The following is a 7,762-nucleotide window of genomic DNA, read 5'->3' as shown; positions in this document are numbered from 1 at the left end:
GTGACTGGTTTGTTCCAGTCATTTGGTTGTAATGGTCGCTTAAGCATATATATATATATATATTAACACAGAGATCCTTCTTACCAGTAAATCTTTGTTACATAATGTGCCAATAGAGCAGGGTGAATGCCCTTCCACCTGGGTACAAGGTGCTCAGGGAAATCATTCTCTTGGCTGGGGGAGAGGGCACTTGGGCTCCCAAACACCCTGCCCATGAGTGTAGCATGGTTCACGCTGCCCTCTACTGAGAAGTGGACAGTTACACTTTACCTTCATTCGCAGCCTCTCCCTATCATTTTGATCCTGGGAAGGATACAATGAGGAAAATGAGAAGAAGGGGGAATGCAATTTAATGTTACATTTGAAACAAGTATTTAAATAATACTTTAGACACATGAGTATTATTTAATAATTGTTTTTTATTAAATAATAAATTGGCGGGAAGGTGAGGTGGGATCAGGGCATGGCTCAGTATGCCAGAGTCTAAGGTGCCTATGTTTGGCTTCTGTAGGGGCCTTCCATGGGGGTGGGCCTGGGAGGCAGGAGTCAGTGGTTCTAATCACTGGGGAGGTTGGGTTAGAGTGGGGGTGCCCATCTGTAGGTGGCCCTGAAGAACAAACAAGGAACCAAGGGGATGTCTGAGTGTGCGGGGAGGAGCCATATTCACTCCAGCTAGGGCAGGGAGGCTGGTCTTGCCTCCTGCAGTGGGTGCTCAGGCCAACGCCCCTCCTTCCAATTACCACCGTCCTCACATCTTCTCCAGATTTCTACTTGGCCTTAGAAAACAAAAGGGAAAAGAAAAGTCAAACCAGAGAGAAAAATACAGGGGGAAAAAAGGCAGTAAGAAGAACAGAGTGAAAGCGAGACCAATGAAACAGAGGGGAAAACAGCTGTGGGGGTGGCGGATGGTGTGACAAGTAGAAATCTTTTTGGAAGAAGCTACAGCAGCAACAGGTACCTGGGTCAGGACAAGCCTACTGCACCTCTTCAGCTGACAACCTCTAACTCCCAGGGGCCCAGGCCAAGTATGAAGGCACCTACAGGCCAGAGAAATGGCTTTGCCAACTCTACTCGCTGCAGACCATCCCTCTACATCGGGTTGGCGCCCTCTTGCAGAAAAGCAATTTCTTCAAGTTTCTGGAAGCTGATTACTTCTCAGCGGAGCAGAGCTGGGGCCAGGGGACAGCCCTCCCCGAGCATGCCATAGGCCCCCCCAATTTCTGGGGGAGGAAGTGGCCTGGGCTGGAGTCAGCAGGTGGGCGGAGGGAAGGGCGGGAGCAGGGGCAGGGCCCCATTCTCCCCACCCACACTCACCTTCTGTGGCCAGGTACCCTGCCTCCCCCCAGGCTGCGGGAATGGCGACGACACCCCCTGAAAAAGCCCATCTGTCATTGTCAGCGTGGGCAGGTGGTGTTGGTTGAGAAAATGGAGAAGCCATCAAATTCAAGGCTCATTCAACACTGTGGGAGCCGATCCCAGTTCACACGTGGTGAGATGGAACTTCTCAAAAGGACCCTTTACGGGAAACTACAGGAAAGAAACAAAACCACCTGTGAACAGGGTGGGCAGGGCTCCTCCCACCGACATCTCTATAGATCCCCTCCACCCTGTAGCCAGGACCACAGGCTGCGTTTCTTTCGAGCCCACACTCGGAGGCCCTTCCGGTAGGCAACTGTCCCCACGCCCTTCCGGCCCGGGCACCCCTCCTCCATCCCTGAGCACCCCCCTTCCCCCCAGCTCTTCCCCTCTGACCCATCGCCTGTCCTTATGTTCACAATGAACTGGCTGGGCTTGAGACGCGATGTTTTCCAAAACAACAACAGCAAAAGGGGCTGAGAGATTATGAGGAATCAACCTCCTCCTTTTGAAAAAGCAACTAAAGCGCAGGACCAGGGGGAAAGGGACCCCAGGTCACACAGGGACTGCTGGGTGCGGCAGAGTCCAGACAGTCCCGTCTTCCTAACGCCATCACCCACCCCAACCCCCAACATTTACGTGGTGTAAGCCTTGTCCCCGTCCTCCTCCTAAGCTGCGTGGGGGGCTAGGCTGGCTGGACTGATCCTCCGCACGCCCGCCTGCCCATGATGTGCCCACCTGCTCATGATGTGCCCACCTGCCCATGATGTGCCCACCTGCCCATGATGTACGGGATCCGCAGGTGAGAGGAGCAGGGCCCTCTCCACCGGCTCAGTTCAACGAGCCAGGAGACTGTTGGCCGGCCCTCCAACGGCTATTGGAGGTGGTGCTGCTCATTGGCTCAGCAGAAGTGATGGACAGGTCAGTAGCCCAATGAATGACGAGTCTGGGAAGCCAACTGGCGGAGGCCAGCCGGTTCTCTCCTCGCGAGACCCTGGGGTAACGGTTTCGGCGGTTTCGGCGGTTTCGGCGAGATCAGTTTACTTGTTCCCAGTCCACATCCAGCATGGCTCTAGGGGAGGGTGAAAGCCAGTTTTCTCCCTCGTAGAAGGAGCACATTTTGGGTCTACAAGTACAAGATTAACCCTCCCAAAGAACATGGGACTGTCATACTGCATGAACCCCTTAATGAAAGGGAGGGCTTGATGTGTTAAGAAGTTGAGGGGAAAATGAGTGGGCTCTAGGGAGGAAACATGGGCTGAAATGGGGACGAAAGACTCAGGTAGCCTGGGCTTAAGCTGTTTATGGCAGCTTTCGCGGACTGAAATGCCGAGATCATTCCTGGGGGACACGATGGGGTCACTACCGAGGACGCTCACAGCCTAGAGGCTGGGGACCCGGCTGGCAGGCAGGCGGGGCGGTGGCAGTGGTGTTTTTGTCTATGGACCCTGGAGAGGCCTCTGCAAGCGGGCTGGGATGGTGGCAGGGGAGGCCTGGACTAGGAGATTCTTTCTTAGGATGTGTAGGGATGGTTGAAGCACAGAGATGGAGTGGCTCACCTCTTCTGAGCACAGCCAGAGAAGTGGTGGCCTCTGGGAGAATGGCAGTGGGTCCCCACGTAACTTCTTAGAAGAGGAAGTCAGAGATGAAGAAGGACGAGGCAGGGAATTAAAGAAAACACGGCGAAGGGAAGAGTATTGTAGGGACCTGAGCTGGCGTTCCAGAGAAGCTGAGCAAACACATGCCTGGCACACGGTTGTTACTCTGTATGTGCTAGCTATCATCTTCAGTGCTTCCCTTGGGAGGATGGGGAAGGGAGGGGCCGCCGAGTCTAGCAGTTACAGCAGGATAGGAGCCGAGCGAAGTAAAAGGGAGAGCTAGGAAAGCAGGACATTCCAGCCGCCTCCCCGTTTCCCCGTGATTAGAGAATTGAAGCCACCCCTTCACTGGAGGGAGGATTGAGCCAAGTAGGAAGGGTTTTGGTATGAGCTGGAACTGGGATTCCAAAGGACAGAAAGTAGGAGTGAGACTGTCCTTCCCAAATCTATCTTAAAAGAGTCCTGTGAGAAGTGAGGCGAGGGGGGGGAGGTACAGTGTGAAGGAGAATGACACACCTGGGCAGGCCCTGGGTGAGCCGGTGTGGTTGCTGGGGTTGGGGTTTCGGGGAAGAGCCCATCTAGTTGTCTCTCCTGGGGGTCAGATTGAAGACTCCGCTGGAAATGCCCATCAGTCATTGTCACAAGTTCCAACTTACTCAGGCACCGCTGTTATTTGAGGATTGAGAAGGAAGAGACCTTCAAGGGGTTCTGGGTCAAGGAAACGATGTTTTCTTTTCTGTTTTATTTTTTCAAAGGGCAGTGCATATCAATGGAGGCTCCTGAATACTTTGGAGTACTGTACATAGTGCATACAGTTCCTAAAGGTTCTGAACAGAGGAACGGAAACCCTGTCATAATTTTCCATGGCCTTTCCTATCTCACTACTTTCTGTGTTTCCCCTTTATCAAGCCATTGAATCAAAGGCATTTGCTGGCTGCTATAGAGTAGGCAGTGCTGAGGCAGCTAAGAGAGAGTGATGTTGAAGGAAGAGTGAAGAATGCCTTGAGTCCCCAAATGACTCACTATGGATCTGTTGGGGGGTGGGGAACTGACAGGCTCACAAAGGGTAAAGCTACTTGGACTAGCCTAAACAAGCTAAGGGGCTCTGGTTCACAGTACCTGGGGGGGGGGGGCAGGCGAGAGAAAAGGGTAGGGAGGAGATAAAGTAGGCTAGAGAGAGACAGGGGAGACACAGAGAAGACAAGGATAAGGAGGACTGAGGCAAGATGGAGACCAGAGACAATAGGTGCTGAGGCTGGGTTGAGAGAGCTAAGGACACCACCCTGAAATGAGCTAGTTAAACTGCCAAGTCTTCAAAGTCTTTCCTATTTCTATTTCCACTGATTCTACTAATTTAAAAAAATGTGTAAAGTTATCAGAGTCTCCCAAGATTTCAAAAAGCATCGCATTTACTAACTTACACCCATTTTACATAAACCTTTCAGAATCTTACTGATGCTCACATGCAACTCCTGATGTTCTTACCATGGGGGTTCAGATCTGGATGACATGGGCAGAGGGTGCTTGTGAGAGCTAAATCTAGGCAGTCAGCTTCTGGAAGCTGCTCTCATTTTTTTTTTTACCTCCATGGATCAAGGGCTAAACAAACAGTTGTATAGAGGTGGAATGAGCTGATTTGGAGAATCTGTGTTTATCATATTGGGATGTGGTAAGATAGTGGCATTGCAGTTGGGGCACAAAGACAGTGATGATAGTGTCATGAGAGGGGCTGTTGGCCCTGGAGCGGAGAATCTGGTAGAGCACTGTGATGGTGGGTGAGCAGAGCATAGACAGACAATGAAGGCTAGTTTCTGATTATCTTGGATGGTTTGTGACTAGAAATGCTTTTCTGATGGATGGAGTAGAGACCCAGGCAAGAAGCTGGTAGGAAAGTATGGGCTGGGTAGGAAAGACACAACCACTACACAGGGCCCTGAAACCAACTGTTGCTAGTATGGGAAGGTACTCGTCCTCTCCTCTCAGAGGGCTATCAAACAGGCCAGTGAGAGTGATTAAGTTAGAGGAAGAAGTAAACAGATGAGAGAGCAAATGAATATGTTAGGGAATACTGAGAGAGAGGGAATGCCATTGAACTGATTCTTCCTCAGGTTCATCTAAGGTCTTTTTCTATTGCTCCTCACTAGATGGTCCTAATACAGCACCAAGGACATTTAGAAATGGGCCCAAGGTTTTCTGGGGCTTCAGAAAGTGGTCTTCATATTCTATAGCACTCACGTCAGCTAAACCTTCTCAATGTGTGGGGAGTATGTACAGGTTGCAAACTGGAGATTGAGTGTGGGAGGGCAAATGCCTTCCCTGAGCATTGATTGAACTTGTGTTGGTGACTCCAGATGTGGGAAATGTCCAGGAGGAAGGGGGATGGTTGGCTGGCCAGGAGCTAATTACCCCTGATCTCACAAATCTTATCCAAGGTTTTCCCTCAGGTCAGCAGGAAGTAGTGACGGGGTCTGATGGTCATGAGGAGGTTTTGAGGAGCTGACGGGGAATTCAGGTAGGCAGAGAGGACTTACTCTGAAGGAAGAAACAGCCTGTGGGAGGAGGGTAGATGAGCACACGAATCACGTACCTTCCTCTGTCCCTCCTAGGCCACGTCTTGCAGATGGCTTATCTGCGAGACTTGACTTCCCACCCTTCTCAGTCTCCTAAGCCTGTTCTCTGTCATGTGTCTTACAGTAAAATGAAGGAGGGGGAGAGAGGGAGGAGAGGAAAGAACAGGAGAGACAGAGATGGGGAGAGACGGAATCAAGTTGATTCATACACAGAGATGGATACACTGAAACAGTAACAGATCCTCTGTGTCTCTTTTGCTTTTCATCATAGTGATTATGCTCATTCTCAAGGGATATTTACCTCCTCACTAAAGAATTTAGAGTCCTCTGCTCTGACCCATAGTATTTTCTGAGCTAAATTCGCACTGGGTGCTTCTACTTGCTAAATAATGATTCTTCGGTTTATAAAGAATTGCAGTGATCCAGAGACAGTGGTCTGTACTGGTTTCTGAATAATTAAGAGCATTTCTGGGAGAGAAACCATGCCAGCCACCCCCTTTTCTTCCACCTGGGCAATTATGGGGAAAGGAGTGTTGAGGGAGGTGGTCAGAAATGGACAGAAGAGATGATGAAAATCCAATGTGAATGTCATGTGGGAGGAAAGTCAAAGAGCTGATGAGTTGTATTATGAAACCATGAAGTCTGCCCATAGGTCACAAATAGAGATGGTTATCCCTCAATTCTTTATTCTACTTGTGGCATAATTGGAACTTAATGTTTTTAACATTCAGGACTGATGTTTTGGGTGAATTATTTTTCTAGTTGAGAATGGGAGGAATCCCATCAGATGGGATTTACAGGAAGTAAAACTTCCCATCCTTGAAAAGAATTTTTGCACTATTGTCTCTGACTGCAGCTCCCCATTCCTCCTCCAAAGCCCCTCTTACGAGAAGTGCCAGCAGGCAGGGGAGTTGCCATGTTGGCTGCAGCATCATTGCTCCCATGGGAGTGGGCAGAGCCCTTTCACCATAGCAGCCCACGCATGACAAGACGGGAAGTTTTCAAGAGGAACTTTGAGAGTGGAATGAAAAATAAAAAGCCAACCAAACAAGGACACCAACCAAGTAGGAAGATATGAAAGACAGGAGTTAGATCTTTTTACTGGCTTGTAACCTGCTGTGATCCTAAGCTTAGATATTTGGTTCTATTGGATTCCAAACCTGTTCTCAGCTTGGTCTTGTGACAAATGGACAACTCCTGGGGCTGTCTCCTCCACAGTAGCATCTTTGTCTTTCTTGGGTGGGGGAGGCCCTTTCCAGTCTTCCCATAAAGCTCATCTTAACAGGTTTTAGTTCTGTCTCCTTCATCCTCTGTTTTAGGGTCCTGTGCTCTAGCCTAGACTCCCTTTGTTGACTAGTTAGGGTGCAAAGCCTGATTCTAAACTGTGTAGGGGCTGTCGTAGGAGTGGGGAAGAGGTGATAAGCTTTAACTGAAAGGCAGAGCAGCATTGTCAGGTCATTAGAACAAAACGCTGTCCAAGCTCACATTTCCATCTTCATTCCCTTTTTGAAGACTCCTAAGTCCCCCACTGCCCCTCACCCACACATCCTCATCCTCCCAATGGAACAGAATCCAGTGTTCACAATGAATACTAAAAATGTAAGCACTATCAAAGGCATTTTCTCAAAAGACAAGGATTATTTCTTCACAAAGATGGGTTTGGAGCGTGTAATATAATACAAAGTAAACCTCAAAGAAGATATGAACATACTCAATGTTTAAAAGTATGCATTATTAGTGTTGTTATATATAAATAAAAGAATTTGTGTAACTGCTAAAATGGTGGGCAGGCAGGTGGGCAGAACACGGCGTGGCAGGGGGCTTCCTTCAGGAGCTCTGGAGACTAGCGGTACATTCGGGACTCTTCTTGGACATTGTCAGGCTTATGGGTATGTGGCCTGGGCCTCAGAATGTCATTCCAGGGCACATACATAGGGGATGCGGGTAGCAGAGCTCACGTTCCAAGTGACTTTAGGATAAGACACTCTGTGACTGAGGTTACTGAACACAGCTTTAGCGTAAGGCTGAGAATAGTGTGTGTTGATGTGAGCAAATCTGCTTCAAAGGAAACTTCCTGGATGGGGTGAGGAGATAGCTGGAGAATGGTAAACCTCTTAAAGTAGCCCTAGTGTTTCCAGGCCTATGGCAGGAATCCCAAGGGGAAACGGGGTCCCCCACTGGAAGGCCATGGGTCTCACTGCTACAGCATAACTGTGGGGCAGAAACTTCTGGGCCAAG

At 49.5% G+C, this 7,762-nt stretch overlaps 1 long non-coding RNA gene across 1 annotated transcript; it reads right to left on the bottom strand.

Annotated features, from left to right (window-relative positions):
- Nucleotides 1-442: 442 nt before the first annotated feature.
- Nucleotides 443-2,202, bottom strand: LOC106726849. The gene is made up of 3 exons (XR_001362964.1): nt 2,133-2,202; nt 1,315-1,527; nt 443-776 (listed from the first exon to the last, which is right to left on the bottom strand). It is a non-coding gene; the product is annotated as an uncharacterized LOC106726849 (long non-coding RNA).
- Nucleotides 2,203-7,762: the final 5,560 nt, after the last annotated feature.

This window comes from Myotis brandtii, unplaced genomic scaffold, assembly GCF_000412655.1.
Source record: "Myotis brandtii unplaced genomic scaffold, ASM41265v1 scaffold324, whole genome shotgun sequence".
In the NCBI taxonomy this organism is placed as follows: domain Eukaryota; kingdom Metazoa; phylum Chordata; class Mammalia; order Chiroptera; family Vespertilionidae; genus Myotis; species Myotis brandtii.
The sequence above is the reverse complement of the archived record's forward strand: the minus strand, read 5'-3'. Positions and strand labels throughout refer to the sequence as shown.